The sequence below is a fragment of the Lissotriton helveticus genome, chromosome 12 (assembly GCF_964261635.1).
Source record: "Lissotriton helveticus chromosome 12, aLisHel1.1, whole genome shotgun sequence".
Taxonomy (NCBI): Eukaryota; Metazoa; Chordata; class Amphibia; order Caudata; family Salamandridae; genus Lissotriton; species Lissotriton helveticus.
In genome coordinates, this window is record NC_136073.1 from 396583099 (window position 1) to 396603052 (window position 19954).

A 19954-nucleotide genomic window follows, 5' to 3' on the forward strand; every position below is an offset into this window, starting at 1 on the left:
AAGCAAATACTTACATTCCCCAAAACATCATTATCGTTTTTGAACAAGTTGTGTTTCGCACAACTTTCATAGCAACTGAGCACAATGACATGTTAATAGAATCTCCACATTACCAGAGAAATGTAAACAAAATCTCACGCCAAAAGGCCTGTTTTGAAAACACTTGTATTGGTTGCCTGCACAGATTGGGATGCAGGCTCTAACCGGAAAATCACATTCCCTGGTGGAATGTCTACAACAGCGGCATCTCTGAAGGAGCAAAAACTAACAATGGATTGGAAGGGTTCCACATTCCCTATATAGAACTCTTGGAAGAAGTCACCCTATACTCGACCAAATTACCGAAATACTCAAAAAAGAATAAAGCTATCAAGAACTATGACTGAAATAATCCCTAACACAATTGAAATCTAAGAGATTCAAACAAATGAAACAAATGCATGGAACACTAGCAAACAAAGTTTGACTATTTGCTAAGTTCCAAGGCCAAACCGACCTTGAAACAATAGCCAGCACACTACTATAGAAATATCATCAGAAACGAAATCCAACTTAAAACTGAATTAAACAAACTAAACAATAACAATATAAAAAATAATGAAAATAAAAATAATTATTTCGTTTTTATCACTCTGAATAAAATGTTAAAATAAATACATACCATTATTTCAGAATTATACAAAAGAATATTATTTATAAACATATTTTCTCAAAATAACAGAACGAACATGCAACAATATACAGCAGACACAGATCAAAAACAGACATGGGTCCCATGCTCTCCATGCCACTGGAGTCAAGCCAGTCTGGCTGATGAGGGGTGAAACCCAGTGACCGGTCCCAGGATGCTTGTTTCCGCTCTAGTGAGGACCTGGCCTGGCAGTTCGGGCTGGACTGTTCCCATGGGGAGCAGGGTCAAGACGGATTTGCATATGGCTGGGTTTAAACTGGGGTGGCATGATGAGAAAAAAATGATGGATTTAAGCCAGATGTCTTAACTGGGGTGGATGTTTTACAATGTTCAGCTTGCTGTCCAACAATTGTTCTTTTTACATTTGTCACCATGAGTAAACTCAAATAACCCTCTTCTCTTCTTCTTCGTCAATAAAAATATCAGGAACCCAGCACACTGTAAACATCAAAGTAACATTGAGATCTGACTCATTCAGTTCTTGTGATTGTGACCTTGTCCTCAGTAATTTAAGATCAACAATGTTAAACCCAGAAGCTCAGTTGTTTTTCCTGGAGTTGACTGGAATTAAACCCGACTGCACTGAAATTGAACTGTTTCAATTATATACATCTGAAGGTTCCCATTATATCCTAGAGTTGCCCCCAAAAGCCCAAAGGGAAGGCCGGGTGGTAGTTTACTTATCCTGGTCAGAGGTAAACTAGAGCTCAAAGGAAGAAAACTATTGCTAAATTCTAAATGCCTGCTTGTGGTATTGATTAAGACGGTCAATAAACTGCTATTTCCAAAATCTATTAATAATCAACGACTACCAGACTCCATCCATCTTGAAGTCTATGCTGATGCTGAATTCCCATTCATGTGATATTGAACTTCTGCTAGAAAGGCATCCCAAAGTGATTGAGTTAATTCCTGGTGATTTTAATGCCAACATGCTCTACAAATCTGACCGATTGTCTTATTATGACTTACTTGATTTCCACTATAACATTCCTCATACATTTACCAAAGTCAATGATAGTTGGTAAATGGTAAAAGCATCTCTTCATGTTTCTATTAATGAGGCTTTCGGTGACTGAAAGGCAGACTAAAACAAGATCGCCCAGCCTTGTTTACTTATTTTTAATTTTGGCTCAGTACAGTGCTTAGTTATTGATTTGCTAGTTTGTAAAGATTGCTCACTTTCCACTGTACAATGGATTTAAATATCACCTTGGGCTGAACGTGCTCACTATCCACAATCAATTAGAATACCATGGGAGTATATCCTATAGGTGAATATTAATTTGCCTATAACTGAAACATTACAATAATTAAAGCTAAAAACTATTGGAATACATAATTCTTGGTTCATGTGGACCAGCTTCAGTTTGAAGAGTTTATACTGTATCTAAATGGATCACTCACGAGTTGTTCCTCATGTAAACTGTCTTGTCACATCCGGGACACTGTTTTACTGAAGTTGTTAATGAGTTGACATTTCACAGCAACACTACTACACAGACCTCTGATGCAAGCTTCCCTCATAATAAATATGAGTCCATGATTCTTGCAAAGAGAAGACTCTGTAGGAAATCATCCAGAACACTGTTACAATTACAGGATGCCATCTCCTGAGACTTGTCAATCAAGCTTTGTCAACCATTCTACAACAAAGTTTCTGAAATTATTTGGCATAAACATAAATCAAGATTGTGTAAATTATCTGAACCTATTAAATCTAGAGGCAGTAGAAGATGTGGGAATGCTGTGGGACTAGGTTAGAACTCGTATGAAAGCTACGCAATTTTTATTATGAAGGTATATTCAGCAGGATGTAGCATTGTTTTCAATCACGTGAAATGGAAATCCACTGACTCCAGTTGTTCTAACAACAACGTTTTGTCACTAATTAAGTGGTGCCATTCCTCCTAGTCTGATGGCATACTGATACAGGTTGCTGTATTAAACATGAATCCCACCGAATGGAGCTTAATCGTGAGGCTAACATTCATGAACATCTTCAGGACAGGTTCTACTCTAGCTTCTTGGAAAGGTTCAATTTTTAGAACACATATAGAAACGACGCCTGAGCTCTGAACCCAGAAGTTAGCTCTTAATTATGCTGCTGGACTCAGATGGGAAGCTAACTGCTAAATTGTTGCTGCAAAAACGTTTATCATGGTTATCGATCAAAGGTCTATGAAATTTCTTCTGAAAAGGAATTAGGGTTAATTGCTTATTATTTTATAATATGATGGCTCGAGTATGTGAAATTAAAAGCTATGGATGAGATTGAGAAGAAGCTTTTTATATGTTACATTGACTATTCCACAGCATCCGACAAAGTTGATAGGGCTCGTCTTTGGGCTAAATTACACTCATGGGGAACAGAGCAAACCCTGCTTCACTTTTTAATTTAACTTCACTCAGAGGCATGGGTGCAGGTAAAGCTATTAAATGACAGAGGCCTCACTCCAAGAATAAACATGATAAATGGTTCCAAGCAGCGGTGCATCTTGAGCCAACTGTTCTTTTCCTGCATGGAAGACCTGCCATAATTTCTATATTATCTTGATGGTCTCACTCCAAAACCGGGTGTAAAGAGAGATAGTCATTTTGCATATACTGCTGATCTGATTATTCTATCTATGAGCTCGTTAGGCCTTCAAAGACAACTAAATTGGGTGCATAATCATTACACTCTCAACAGCTTGAAGTTAAACATATTGAAAAAGAAACTGTGTCCTTTAGATGCCTCAAACCAGCCTACAGCTGGGTAACTGGTCCTATCCCTATTGAGCAGGTTAATGACTAACCATTCTTATGGGTTACAATAGACCACAAATGAAACCTACATAGCTAAAATCATTGCTAGATGTTTGTGTGTCAGTAACACAATTAAGCATTTCTCAACTAAATATGGTTGGCGTGCAATATGTCCCAATATAATGGCTGCAAGCAATACCCCGTGTGGAATTTTAGTTTATGAGCTGAACATCATCTGCGCCATCTTGTCCATTCCTCAGACTCACGTATGAGCATACACGACAACCATTTTAGGTACCATGGTCTCCCTGTTCACGATCGGTCACCAGCACACTTCCCTGACCCTGCAAGCCTCCCCCATGCACCCTGGCTGCCTCCGCTCTCACATGTACAAGTCATGACCTCTCCTTCCACATGACTCTGTCTCTGAGAATCACACCCCGCGCCTGACCAACACCTCCTTTCCTTCTATGAAGGCCCCTCAGTCGATAAACCCTCCCTCAATGCGTGATCATCCACACTGACCCTTTCTTTCATGAATACCTCTCCTTTGATGACCCCTTCCTCTGAGCCCGATTGTCTGTACGGACCGCTGGTCATCCCTTGGCCTGAGGATACAGTTTATTGCCCACTACTGTATGCACTCGACCCTTTTCAAAGAAGCTACTATTGATCATGGCCTCCCCACCCCTTGGGATTCGATCAGGCGCACACATTCCAAAGGAATCGGCGGAACACTCAGCTGCATGATAGCCTCCTCTTATTGTATGGGGGGTGAGAACCTTTACTGTAGCCACGTGTTGGAATAAGCCGGAACTGGGGGGGGGGGGTACCGGGGATGTCATCTTTCACTACTTCACAATGTCTTTATTGTAATAAAGAACGGTCTCATTCATAAACCAGTGTATAAAAGATCAGGCCTCAGAGAGGCTTACAGAGAGCACCTCGAGATGATACCTTGTTGTCCGATCTGATGTGTTCTGCTCCGTCGGAATAAAACGTGTTTCCTGTCTCCAGCGCCTGCCTCTTTATTTGATAAGTTTTGTAAGGTATTAGAGGCGTTTAAACGCCGGGCAAAATTACTGAAGAGACATCGATTAAATTGCCTGACCATTTTTGCTCATCTTCTTCAATTGGCGTCCCAACGTGTGGGGCCCATCAGCGACACGTGGATCCGGTGGGAGAGGTCCCAACGACAGAGTGAACTACTGCAACGATCGGAAGAGCTCCTGTCCGATAGATCCTCGTCTGACAGCCGATCATCTGAACTTCACTGGTTCCGAGCAGACCTCTCCCCGAGTGATCTTCGGTCCTGACTGGGAACCATCAGGAGTGCCACGGTAGCAGCAGAGAGTAGAGGACGATCGGGCGCTGGAAGCGGAAGACAAGAAACTGTCCATGCGGTCCGGGTAAGGTCGTGTAACACGACAAACTAAGAAATATTTGATTGTTTGATTGAAAATACTAGTATTACTCTTCGAATTGTTGGTTCTCTTGGAGATTCTCTGTCTGCAAACTGAGAGGGATAAAAGTATTCTCTCTTCCTTTGCATGCAGCGAAGGGTAGGTAACGCAGGCTTTTGCCCCCGTTGTAATCCGTCGTGCCTATCTTTTCTCCCCCACTGATTGATTGTTTGCCCGAACACTGTTTGTTCGAGGATTGTTTTTCTCGAGAATTCTCTGTCTACAAACGGGGAAGGGTAAAAAGTATTCTGTCCTCCTTTGCGGATAGTGAAGAATAGGTAGTGCAGGCTTTTGCCCCCGTTGTAACCCGTCGCACCTATTTTCTTTCTCGCCACTGATTGTTTGATTGAACGAACATTAATTGTTCGATATTGGTTCTCTCTTTGGGTATTCCCTATTTGCGAATACTGCAGAATAAAAATATTCTGTCTAGTCTTCGCGAAGTAGTGAAGGATAGGTAGTGCAGACTTTTGTCCCCGTTGTAACCCGTCATGCCTATCTTCTCCCCATTGGTCAGTAGTTGGATCAACCCGGACCGCTTATTAGAGATGAACCATCCAGCTCCATTGGAAGGCACCCCTAATAAGGACATGTTCACTAAACAAGGACTAGTCGCCATAGCTTATAGTAAGCTATGGCATAAATATACGAAAAGGGACCCCAAAAATCAGTGGCCACTGACAGGTTCTTTTGATGATCATAGAATAAAAGCGCTAGAAGCAGCTGTTAGAATAAATAAGGCAACACCCACTATGCTCGATAGTATCGGCATGTGGCGCAAAGAAGCAGAGCAACGAAGAAAAAGAGAAGAAACAAAAATAGGGAAAGAATTACGAAAGGCAGCCCACCTGGCAGCGAAGGAACTAGATGAAGAGATAAAAAGGAGAGAGGAAGTTAGACAAACGCAAGAATCAGGATGGACAGGCCAATGCCCTGTTAGGACCCCCTCTACGCTCTACCCAGAGATGCCCTCCAAACAACGGGCAAATGACGAGTTACTGCTAGGTCCTCCGATCATCTACATGCCCCCTCCTTATGCCCCCTGCCAGCCACTGGCACAGCACCTACCAGTCCTGAGCATGGGCGAGGGTGACTCTAGCGCTAGTGCCCCGGCCCTTACGGCCTTCGCACCAGCCACATCGGTAAGAACATCAAATGAACTTGAGACTAGCAAGCAACTAACGGCAAGACCAAATAGGTTGAGCAAAGACGAACGGGATGGGATTGATAAGATAGCAAAGACACTGGTAGAACGGAAAGAGAGCGAAGAATATGAGATGGATATGTGCAATTCACATGCCGGTAGCCACAAACGGCATTTCATTTTACGGTTCAGCTTCCACACCCTGAACGCATATGAGGATAGGTATCAAACTAAGGGTCCTGCTAAGCTGACGGCTCTATATAGAAAGATCGATGTTGGAGATGGGACTGAGCATGATGTGACGGACCTCTTCATGCAAACGCTTGAGGTCTTCCGCCACCTCACTGAACAGAAACCAGAGGTCAAGATCACAGTCTCTGAAACGGCTGAGCCCCCATTAGAAGTAGCCAACACTATGATGCCTATCAGAGAAGCCGCCCCCTACTGGGTTCCCCCAAGAGGTCAGGGAACAAACGACGATATTAACCACGCAGATGCAAAAGGGAGGGTTGTGTACAACTGGGTTTATCAACCATGGGATCGACAAGATATTTTAACCTTTAGGCAAACCCTGCCCGATTTAAGAAAGAACCCGACAGCCTTTTATACCGAACCAAGTACAGCCTTGGGCTCAACCATAATGACTCTAGCGGACATTGATTTGTTTTTTGGGTTATGTTTGCCGGCTGACGTGTGGAAGCAAATCCGGAAGGCCAACCACACGGATCTGTTTGGACATACCTGGAATCAACTCGGTGAACTAGATAGGCAGCGAGAGCCCGGTAGGAAACCTGTAAAGGACATACTGGAACTCCCGGACAAAATAGTGCAGAAGTTAAAGACATTGATCCCAGAGAGAAAGGTAGACTGGTCGATAGTCACGGCTTGCCGTCAGAAACCCCAGGAAGACGTATCAGAATATTTCTCTCGATTTGAGACAGTGTTCTCCGACTACAGTGGCCAAGACATGACCACCGCAACCGGACAACACCTATTCGTGCAAAACTACGTAAAGGGGCTATTACAGGAGGTCTCCCAGAAGTTACAGACAAGCGAGAGTAGTTGGGGGGCCTCAAAACCTGCAGCAATCCTTCAGATGGCTCAGTATTACGAACACCAAAAGAACGAGAACGAGAGGGCAACAGAGAAAAAGAAAAAGGACTTAAAGGAACGAGTGATGATTGCTCAATTACAGTGACTCGAGGAAGGGAGCAGTATAGGAGAAATTACCGGTCAAATGCCCCTAGAGATCCACCCCCTAGAGACCGCACACCCACACCTGGCGCTCCACGAACAGACCTCGATGAGAACCAGTGTGCGTTTTGCAAAGGATTCGGCCACTGGAAGTCTCAATGCCCGGTCCTCCGAGAAATGCTTAAGAATAACGAGACAAGGGACATGACAAATGGCCCCAGGACTAGAGGGCAGGGACGAGGGCACACCCACGACACCAACAGTAACCAACCTGACAGACCGAACACATTTGACCGCCCCCGACAGAATCAGTGCCAACAGTCCGGCTGCGACAATGCTCACGACTTTGCATAGGACTGCCAAGGGCGAGGGAGGGATCCAGTCGAGCTCTGTGTTGACCAGCAAGGTCCTTACGTCACCGCTAAGGTCCTGGGTACAAAGTCTCCATTTTTGGTAGATACTGGAGCGACACGTAGTGTATTATCAAAACGACTGATTCCAAGGGCACCCTTGTCTGGCTCACACATTACATCGATAGGTTTCGATGGAACGCCACTCCACCAATCCCCTGTCTGTACCTATCTCCTTTGACCTAGGAAACAACCCCACGGACACAACATTTCTGCTTTCCTCCAACTCCCCTGACGCCATTATGGGTATTGACTTGCTAAAACATTTCCGAGCTACTATTAGATGTTCCCCAGATGCAGCCGCGGGCCGTGGAGGGTGTTACGGTGGGGCAGGGAGGCGGGGAGGGGGAGGGGCAGGGTGGAGAGGGCTAAAAACCGGCACATGGATAATTACAGGTAAGTAAACAATTTAATTAATAAAACGAATTTCGTAGCGCGCACTGCATCGCATTTTGCGATGCAGTGCGCGCTAGGAAATTCGTTTTATTATTTAAATTGTTTACTTACCTGTAATTATCCATGTGCCGGTTTTTAGCCCTCTCCACCCTGCCCCTCCCTCTCCCCGCCTCCCTGCCCCACCGTAACTCCCTCCACGGCCCGCGGCTACCCAGATGGAGTCCGAGTCATCCTGTACGACAACCCGAGCATGTCCAGATCCTGCCCCTCACGACATATGTACTCTATCACTGATGCTGACCTAACCTTGCTCGACACCCTACCCCCATATCTATGGGCCAGAAACGATTCGGATGTAGGACGAATGATGATCGATCCTGTGCACATAACTTTTCGACCAGACGCCATACTCCCGAAACTCCCACAGTACCGGATATCGCCCGAAGGCGAGAAGGCATTGGTAGCGATTATTCAGTACCTGGTAGATGCAGGAGTGGTAGAGGAAGTGGTTAGTAATGTTTGCAACAGCCCTATCCTACCCATTGTTAAGAAGCAAGGTGAGGGAGATGAGAAAGCGTACCGCTTCATCATCGACCTGCGAGAAATCAACAAAGTGGTAGTGCCACAGTACCCCGTAGTCTCAGACATCACCACCATTCTGACCCTCATCCCGTCCACTGCCACCACCTTCACCGTTATTGATCTCAAGAATGCATTTTTCTCTATCCCCATCCATCCAGACAGCCGTTATCTCTTCGGCTTCACCTTAAAAAACAGTTTGTACCGATTTTGTAGAGCTCCTCAGGGCTACACAGAAAGTCCCAGCATTTACAGCCAGGCCCTCAAAAGACAGCTGGACGCCGTCCAGCTACCAGATGGAGTGGTGTTGATCCAATATGTCGATGATATTCTTTTGGCGGCCGACACCACTCCTCTTGCAATCGCAGCCACTATCCAACTCTTGCACTTTCTTGCGGAGAATGGCCACAAAGTCTCCAAGAAGAAACTGCAGTTCTGCCAACCTCAAGTAACCTACCTAGGCCATCTCCTGTCCAAAGAAGGGAGGAAACTTACACCCGACCGAATCCAGACCATCCTAGACACCCCCATCCCAAAAACACAGAAGCAAGTCCGTTCATTGGTGGGCCTTACCTCTTTTTGCCGACAATGGTTGCCAAATTTCAGTCTCATCATAAAACCCCTACTTTCCCTGTTGGCCAAAGATGTTCCTTTCCCACTCCCTTGGACCCCCGAATGCCAAGCGTCCTTTAAGGAGTTGCGAGATGCCCTTTGCTCGGCACCCGTCCTAGGAACACCAGATTACTCCAAGCCCTTCTCTCTCTTCACTCACGAAAGGGAGGGATGCGCATTGTCTGTTCTAACTCAGCCCATCGGCCTCAAACAACGCCCTTGTGCCTACTTCTCTGCCACTCTCGACCCAGTCGCCAGAGCTTTACCTGCCTGCCTTCGAGCAGTAGCCGCCGCTGCTGTCTCTATCCGTCAGAGTGAGGGAATTGTACTTTCGAACTCTCTCACGGTGTTAGTACCCCACGCAGTTGACACCCTCTTGAACCAGACCAAGACCCAACACCTGACTAGTGCACGACTGACGGGATACGAATTGACTCTACTTGCACCCCACATCACTCTTAAGAGATGCACGACTTTGAATCCTGCTACACTGTTACCCTTGCCTGAAAATGACCCCGATGTGCCCCCTATACACGACTGTGTGACCCTCACGGACGAACAGACCAGAAGTAGAATTGACCTTAGAGACACTGCTTTCACAGACCCTGATGGAGAACTATGGGTAGACGGTTCTTGTATCAAACTCCCAGATGGCACCACTTCAGCTGCCTATGCGGTGACGACAGTCCGAACAGTAGTTGAAACCGCCCGCATCACACAACGATCCGCACAGGCGGCCGAGCTAATTGCCCTCACACGAGCATGTATCATAGTGGCAGGAACCACAGCGAACATTTACACGGACAGCCAGTATGCCTTCGGGGTGGTTCACCATTATGGGCTCTTATGGAGGGAAAGGGGATTCCTGACGTCCCATGGCACACCCATTCTCCATGGAGATCTAGTCTCCGCCCTGATTGAAGCAGTTCTCCTCCCCGAACGATTAGCAGTGATCAAATGCCAGGCACACAAGAAGGTGACGGACTTAGTTGGACGGGAAAACGCATTGGCCGACATCACTGCCCGAACCACAGCTGAGAATAGGACGACGACACGCATGTATGTGACCAGGTCACAAGCAGAAAAATGGACTGACGCTAGGGAAACGATTAGGGACATCCAGTCGGCCAGCACACCTCACGAACTGACTGAGTGGGTACGGGTGGGTTTGAAGGACGACGAAGGTTGCTGGCGGACAAAAGACACAAATAAAAGGTTGCTGCCTGACTCATACTTGATCCCCATACTGACTATGGCACACTCCCCTGCACACATAGGTTCTGCCCCCATGATTGAACTCATTTCCAAAGTCTGGCACAACAACAAAATCTCCGACTCAGCCAAACGCCTGGTCCAGCAGTGCCTTATCTGCCTACAACACAACCCCGGGAAAGGAACTGTGGTACCCCGGGGAGGGTTTGGGACCCCCGACCACTCCTTTGAAGTCCTTCCGATGGATTACATCCAACTGGAGAGATGCCAAGGCTTGAAGTATGTACTAGTCATTGTATGCGCCTTCAGCAAATGGGTGGAAGCCTATCCAACCCGTGATAACACAGCCATGACTACTGCCAAAGTACTACTGAAAGAGTTTTTCCCTCGCTACGGCCTTTGCCGAATTTTATGGAGCGACAATGGCCCCCACTTCATAGCTGAAGTTATCCAACTAATCCTGAAGGGGCTGGGGGTAAAACTAAGGTTTCATGCGGTCTTCCACCCCCAATCCGCTGGCCTGGTTGAGCGACACAATGCTACACTGAAATTGAAACTGTCAAAAATAGTGGCCACTACAGGACTTAAGTGGCCAGATGCCCTCCCGCTGGCATTGCTATCGATGCGTTCCACTCCCACTAAGCACCACTTGACCCCCTACGAGGTGGTGTTTGGGCAACCAATGAACCTCTGGACTGCCCCCAAACCAACCTCCATCCACGACGTCCCCGACGTCCTGCTGTCAGATTATTTGTGCAAATTAACTAAAACATTGTCTGTCATTCATCAACAGGTGCAGCAGGCTATCCCCGATGATTCCAGGGGTCCCGGTCACGATATCCAACCGGGAGATTATGTTTTAATCCGAAATTTCCAACGGGCAAAGAGTCTGGAACCCCGGTGGACGGGCCCCTGGCAAGTACTGATCACCACTCGGACGGCTCTTCGAGTAGAGGGGAAGAAGCACTGGATGCACGGCCATCACTGCAAGAAGGTCTCCTCGACCCTGGCCACGACAGAAAACGTCGACGCCCAAGAAGAGCTCCTGGACAAAGATCGGCCATCACTGAACTGCTATCCTGATACCGAGGCACTTGAACTTGCAAAATTCTCTGATCCCACTGTGCCATCCCGGGAAGGGTATTTCCTGCGTCGAAAGGAGGGAGCTTCGGCTAAGTAGGCCACTGACTAAGTTAAAATCTCAGAACGGTGACCTAAAAACAACCAAGGGTCACCCGGAGAGAAGCTAAACAAAGTCTGTGGTTCTGCCCACTACCGAGCACCTTGAAGATGAAGATGATGGAAGCGCCAGATCAGAAGATGATGGAAGCGCCAGATAAGAAGATAATGAAAGCAACAAGAAATACCCACTACAGGAACCCAAAGACTGACAATTTGCACAAATCAAAGACAATCGCCTTCTTCATTGCCTTCCTCTTTTGCCTCCTCCTCATGACTTCCTTCTGGATCTTGGAGGACAGCTCACCCGCTCACCAGACATTGCTGGCCACTGTACAGCCAACCACCATGAAAGAGCATCATTTGATCCCCCTTTCGCCTCAGCTCCGAGAAAGGCATAGGGAGTTCTGGAACAATTCCTTCGTGCAACTGATGCACCAGCACAACCTTGCTACAAATGCCACAAACTGCTGGATCTGCGGGTTGCTCCCGCATGCCACTGAACACGCTATACCTTTCATCCCTTCTCCTTTCTCAGTTCATGGCTCCTGCCTCGCCTGGTTGATCCTCTTGCAGGAGAGCAACAAGGACAACGCCGCTTCTGGTCAGACAGTGTCACACTTCTACTATGGGTTCTGGCTGAACAAAACAGGAAGAACGTCTGCCCCCATTTGTCCTGCGGTCTCAGGTTCCGCCTTCCTTATGAACATCCCTGCCAAAGAAAGAGTCGAAGTGCAAGTACTCCACAATCCAGCCAGACCCACCTTCTCCCACCTGCGGAAGCAAACAGCTGCCACCCTGACCGTGGCTCTGTCTGTCATCAATGTCACAGGACTTGTGTGTCTCGAAGGCCAGGGAACGCAGCTGGTGGGACACAGTTCCTGCCGCATCACCAGAACATTGGTCTCAACTGATCCACCTTCCTTTGTTGCTTCTCTGAATATGTACTTTGTTTGTGGTACCAAAGCTTACACCTGGCTCCCGAGAGGTTGGAGGGGTACGTGCTACATCGCCTTCATTCTTCCTCCCACGTATGTGGCCTCAGCCTACCATCACCGGCAAAAGCGCGCCGGAGACATTGAACAAGCCGACTCCACCGGAGCACAGTTCCTGGATGCAGCAAAGGGACTTGTTCCTCTGTGGGGACCAATGGCAAACAGCCGCGCTATCCGACACCTAACTCAGGCAATAGAAACAACCATTAACATCACGGCTGGCATCCTTGCTAACAACACGGCTGAGCTTCAGGCAGTCCGCCTGGTGGCTCTCCAAAACCGCCTTGTCCTAGATGTGATTCTGGCTGACCGTGGAGGAGCATGCCGCATCATCGGCTCCAGCTGTTGCACCTACGTGCCAGATAACTCGCCTTCAGTCTACAAAGCAATTGAACACCTCCACAGACTATCCTCAGAGGTTCACCAAGAGCAAGAAGGATGGTCGCTTGGAAGCTGGTTTTGGGACACTTTGAAGGACTGGGGATGGAGATTGTTTTCATTTATACTGATACCAGTTGTGGTACTGTTTAGGTGCTGCTTAGGTATTCAATGTCTGCCACCTTTGTGTTCACTCATTTCTAACTGTCTGTGCCCTAAGACTTTGGACTTCAGACCTGAGCACATGAGTCCCCTCTATGAGGTAGAAATACGTGGTCTTATGGGGATAGACCCGAATTGACAAACTGGCGAGACATGTTAAAAGGGAGGACTGTGGAATTTTAGTTTATGAGCTGAACATCATCTGCGCCATCTTGTCCATTCCTCAGACTCACGTATGAGCATACACGACAACCATTTTAGGTACCATGGTCTCCCTGTTCACGATCGGTCACCAGCACACTTCCCTGACCCTGCAAGCCTCCCCCATGCACCCTGGCTGCCTCCGCTCTCACATGTACAAGTCATGACCTCTCCTTCCACATGACTCTGTCTCTGAGAATCACACCCCGCGCCTGACCAACACCTCCTTTCCTTCTATGAATGCCCCTCAGTCGATAAACCCTCCCTCAACGCGTGATCATCCACACTGACCCTTTCTTTCATGAATACCTCTCCTTTGATGACCCCTTCCTCTGAGCCCGATTGTCTGTACGGACCGCTGGTCATCCCTTGGCCTGAGGATACAGTTTATTGCCCACTACTGTATGCACTCGACCCTTTTCAAAGAAGCTACTATTGATCATGGCCTCCCCACCCCTTGGGATTCGATCAGGCGCACACATTCCAAAGGAATCGGCGGAACACTCAGCTGCATGATAGCCTCCTCTTATTGTATGGGGGTGAGAACCTTTACTGTAGCCACGTGTTGGAATAAGCCGGAACTGGGGGAGGGGGGGGGGGTACCGGGGATGTCATCTTTCACTACTTCACAATGTCTTTATTGTAATAAAGAACGGTCTCATTCATAAACCAGTGTATAAAAGATCAGGCCTCAGAGAGGCTTACAGAGAGCACCTCGAGACGATACCTTGTTGTCCGATCTGATGTGTTCTGCTCCGTCGGAATAAAACGTGTTTCCTGTCTTCCTGTCTCCAGCGCCTGCCTCTTTATTTGATAAGCTTTGTAAGGTATTAGAGGCGTTTAAACGCCGGGCAAAATTACTGAAGAGACATCGATTAAATTGCCTGACCATTTTTGCTCATCTTCTTCACCCGGGTCCAATATTGTTAGATGGATCATCAGTCTTCCAAGCTAAAAGAATTGCACTTCTGATTAAACTTTTATAAGATGTTGTAAGAATCGAAAACAGAGTCAGGGTTGACCTCAAGTCACTCATACTAAGAAAAGTAAGGTCAGTCATGGGCACTTCTTCAAGGAACACTCACTCATCCAGACATCAATACATCATTGGGTAAGACATAAAAAGGCCAGTAAAGTGTGCAAAACAGGGAATTTGGATGACATGTACTAGTGCTTATATGAAATGAAATGATTGAGATCGAGATTTCTAAAGCCCTCCACAACCCGTAGGTGTCTAGGCGCTGAGCTCCAAGTTGGAAAAGAGGTAGTAAGTAAAAGCCAAGACGAGGGTGGAGTAAGGTGGGTGATTGTACTAATTTTTAAACAGTCACGTTTTAAGTGCTTTACGAAACATAGTCAGATTTTCTGTGGTTTTTAATTTTAAGAGGCATCGAGTTCCAAAGTTTGGCAGTGGCCACCACAAAACTCTTTCCTCCCCAAATGTCTCTCCTGGTGCAGAGACAGAATATCGAATCAAAAATATCAATTTACACAAATATCGAGTTAAAAATATTGTGGGTCAGAAATATCGACAGACAAATTCTTGTGGTCAAGAATATCGAATTTAGGTAAGCAATATCGATGTTAAAAATATCAAACTATAAAATACTGTTTGCAAAAATATAGTTGTAAAAAATATCGATTTTCTATTAATGTTATGTATTTTTGTATATTTTTTATATGTATGTGATGTATGTTTGCTTTATAAAATTTGTTTGTATATTTAATATATGTGCTACATTTTTTGTAGTTATTAGTTATTTTTTATTTGATTTTCGCGTTTTCAGTTCCGTAGCAGGTTGTGGGTTTATAGGGGAATAGGGTGGGAAGTAATTTATTGATACGAAATTAATTGATTATTCCTAGTAGTTATTAATATATATTTTTATTTGAATTTTGCGTTTTTTGTTCTGTAGTGGGTTGTGGGTTTATAGCGGAATAGGGTGGGAAGTAATTTAATTATATTAAATGTATTGAATATTTGTTATTTCTTATTATTTGTTTAATTGAGATATAGTGTTAAATGGGTAAAGTAATTTATTATTAATTCATTAATAATTGGTTGTTAATTATTTGTAATTAGTTAATTTTGTAATTAGTTAATTGGTAATTAATTATGGTAATTGGGTAATTAATTTTAGGTGTGTGTTGTGGTTTTATAGGTGTAAAGGGTGGGAAGGGAGCGAAGTAATTTATTTTTCAATGATGACTGAATAATTAGTTGTTGATTCATTTTAATTAATTAATTAATTAGTAATTAAGTATGGTAATTGTGTAATTAATTTTAGGTGTGTGCTGCGGTGTTTATAGGAGTAAAGAATGGTGACTATTTTGAAATGTAATTAATTATTATATAGTTGTTAATTAATGTTAATTATTTGATATTTATTTTGTGTAAGTTTTTTTGTGTGTGTTGTTTTTACTTTTAAAGGGGTAAAAGGGGGGTATTAAATAAAGTTTTAAATATTTCATTATTAGGTGTTACTAGTAATAGTTTTTCTTTTAAAAATAATATTTAATTGTGTTTTATTGTTTTATAGTGTAATGTAGGTGTGTGTTGTGGATATTATAGTGTTAAAGCATGTGTACTCCATTATAGCTTTTTTTATTGATTATTAATTATGTTAATTATGGAAATAAATTCAATCAAAAATATTGAAGTGTTTTATTGTTTTATAGTGTAATGTAGGTGTGTGTTGTGGATATTATAGTGTTAAAGCATGTGTACTCCATTATAGCTTTTTTATTGATTATTAATTATGTTAATTATGGAAATAAATTCAATCAAAAATATTGAAGTGTTTTGTTATTGGTGTGGTGTTATAGGGTAGGAAATAAAATAAATACATTTATGTTTTTTTTTTTTATATAAATCTTTTTATTGTAACAAAAAACCAGAGGGAATGGTCTACATATTCGCACAGTAGATTACGTGACGTACTAGGAGTCGCACAGGAAGTATAGCATTTCCTCAGTTGCATGACCTTGCATCGCATTTGAAGTCTATCTCAGGTTATGCCTCCAGCTGCGAGCTGCGAGCCTGGGGTGGTTCACAGATATATCCTCTGTATTCATTCCATTTGTCCCATATCTCCCCCCATTTTCTGGGGCATCCCCGGGCAGTGTACACAGTCTTTTCTTGAATCATGCACCAGTCCATGTCTCTTTTCCACTCAGTACGTTTTGGAGGTGTCACCGCTCCCCAGTACCTTGCAATGTTGCGCTTGGCCACCATCTGACCAAGTGTCACCCAGAGCTTCCCTCCCTCTGAAAGGTCTGTTGGCTCCCATATATTCAGTATGCAACGTTTCGCCTCTGGACGCAGTTCCATTCCCCAAATATCTCTCATACATCGGACCACTTTTACCCAGTATGATTGTACTGTATGACATTCCCATATCATGTGAAAGAAAGAGACAGCCATTCCACAGCCCCTCCGGCACCCATCATCCTCGATCCTGCCCATCCTCTTTAGCCTGGTGCTAGAAATGTATGCCCTGTGAAGCCTCAGTCTGGACGAGATAGCCACCTCTCTCGGGGAAGCGAGTGCACATCGCCACTCCTCCTCATCTATTTCCAGACCATCAGCCTCCCACCTCCCTTTCAGGCCCAGAAGTAAGTCAGGTAAGTTGTTAATGAGCTTCTTGTATGTGAGTGAAATTGCGTGTTCCTGTATGTGGCCGTCTAGTAGTCTGTCCTCCAGGGGGGAGGCCGGGGGGGGCACTGTACCATGCGGAATGTTCTTTTGGAGTGAGTGTCGGACTTGTAGATACCTAAAGTATTCTGTGGTGGCGAGTTTAAATGTGTGTTGTAGGTATTCGAAGGTTTTCACCCCTTTGGCATCCCATAGATCCTTCACCTGCGAAATACCAATAAGGTCCCAGTTGCGGAACCCCTTGGTGCGGCCCAGCAGGCCCAGGCGCTCAGAGACCCAGAGAGGGGTGGCCATGGTAAGGGTATTGTGCCAGCCCATGGTGCGTTGGACTGCATGCCATAGTTGTACCGAGTGAATGGTCGGCCCTGTGAGTATATGTCTTGCAGGCTTGGAATAGAGTGCCGCTTCGTAGTTCCCTCCCGGCAAGAGCCACCTGTCCATGCCATATCCTGGATCATTACCGTCACAGTAGGTGCCTTGATTGATGGCCGAGAGATGAGCAGCCCAGTAGTATCTACGGATATCTGGTAGGGCTATCCCACCATCGTACCACCCTAGTGTCAACTTTTGTAAAGCAATGCGGGGCGTACCGGACCAAAGAAGGTCCCTCTGTGCCGCCTCAATGGCCGCGAAGTAGGAAGACGGCACCAAATCAGGGACATTTTGTAAGGCATAAAGGAACCGAGGTAGTGCCATCATTTTGAACAAAGCCGCCCGGCCCAACAGGGATACCGGGAGCTTTTTCGAGGTGCCGGCATCCTGCGTAAGCTGCTGAAGGGGCGGGGTCAGGTTTCTATCGTACATCAATGTCTTGTCTTTGGATACAAAGAGGCCCAAATATGTGAAGCCTTCAGTGACCACCTTGATGGGACATCCGCGTGGAAGAGCGGGGGGGCCACCATGCAGAACGTAAAGGTGGGACTTGCTCCAGTTGATGCTGTATCCAGAGTTCTTCCCAAAATTAGTAAAAATATCTAGTGCTCCGATGAGAGACCTCCGGGGCCGGGTGAGGTAAAGGAGGATATCGTCGGCATACAACGAAATTTTGTCCTCCCAGCCGTCCGCCCAGCGAATTCCTTTCAGGAAAACATCTTGCCTGATCCAGGCGGCAAGTGGCTCAAATGCAAGAGCAAACAGGAGAGGCGAAAGAGGGCATCCCTGTCGCGTCCCCCTCTCAAGGGCAAAAGCGTCCGAGACCTTGGTGTTAACTACCACTTGGGCAAGTGGGTCCGCATAGAGGAGCTGCACCCAAGAAATAAAACTGGGGCCGAACCCCAGTTTGTGAAGAACTGCCATCAAGTACGGCCATTCAAGGGTGTCGAAGGCCATGGCTGCATCAAGGGATACAACCACCGCGTCCTCAGTCAACGTATGAACTCTCCCCAACACTCCGTTTAGTCGGCAGAGGTTCAGAGCCGTGTTGCAGTGGGGCATGAATCCAGACTGATCCGGGTGGACCAATGTGTTGAGGACCGGCTTGAGTCTATTTGCCAGGATTTTAGCTAATATCTTTGGTTCAGCATTTAGCAGGGAGATGGGCCTGTATGACACACACAGCTCCTTGGGCTTACCCTCTTTAGGAATTGCCACAATCGTAGCCAGTCTTTGGTCGCGAGGCAGTATCCCTCTGGACTTACTTTTCTCGAACATCCTCTTAAGATAGGGGCTGACCCCGTCCGGTTTGAGCTTCAAGAGCTCAATCGGAAGGCCATTGGGTCCAAGCACCTTCCCGGGACGAAGATCTCCTATAGCTTGCTCCACCTCCGTCGTTGTGAGTGGCGCCTCCAAGAGGTCACGTTCCACGTCAGAGAGTGCCGACATCCTGATGTCTGTCAAGAGCGCCACCGAGTCCTCCTCTGGGCGATCTGACCCTCGTTTGTACACTGTCTTATAGTGACGGGCAAATTCAGCGGCAATGTCGTGGGGTTCTGTAAGTACAGTGCCATCTGTAGTCTGGATCTCGGCCACTACTCTTCCAGCTTGTTGCTTCTTATCAAACTCCTGGCCTCTTATCAAGCCAGGCCAGGAGTTTGCCCACCTTATCTCCCTGGTCATAGATTCTGCCCTCACGGGTGACAGCCGACTTCTTTGCCGTCTCCGTGACTAACGCCTGGTACTCAGCAGTCTTCAGGGATAGCCGATGGCGCGATCCTGGCATGCCATCACTTTGCGCTATCCCTTCCAGAGATTCCTTTCCTTACGACGGCCCGCAATCGCCGATAGGGCCTCCCCTCGTAGGACCGCCTCCTATAATGTAACCGCCGAGGCCACGGAACCGTCATTACTATTGAAATAGTTCGCAATGGAAAAGGTGAGCGTCTTACGGAGGTCCTCACTACGGAGGTGCCAGGCATTGATCGGTGCGAAATAGTTCGGTATTGAAATAGTTCGCAATGGAAAAGGTGAGCGTCTTACGGAGGTCCTCACTACGGAGGTGCCAGGCATTGATCGGTGCGATGCATCCCTCCCTCCTATTTCCGACAGTAAGATGTGTCATAACCGGTGAGTGGTCAGAGAAGCCTCGGGCCAGGTGTGTTGCAGTGCGGATAGTTGTGTCACTTTGTAGGGGAGTGAGGATATAGTCCAGACGGGAGAAGGAGTGATGCGGTCCCGAGAAGAAAGTGTACTGTGTAGCTACAGGGTGTGCCAATCGCCAAATGTCCGTGAGACCAAATGTTTCAAGGAAGTCCCCAAGCCAACTTTGCCCCCTAGGCATGTCATGCGGCGGATGCCTGTCTAGTGTACCGGAGACTACTGCGTTAAAGAGAAAGGAGGAGCGACCCAAGGTCCTTATAGGCCTGTGTTTGGAGACCCGGCGAAATGTATGTGGAGACCATGGTAAGCCGGCGCCCCTCCCACCTCCCCGAGAGTGAGGCAAAGCGACCCTGTGGATCAGTTTCCGTGTGATCAGGCAAGAAGGGAAATCCACGGCGGA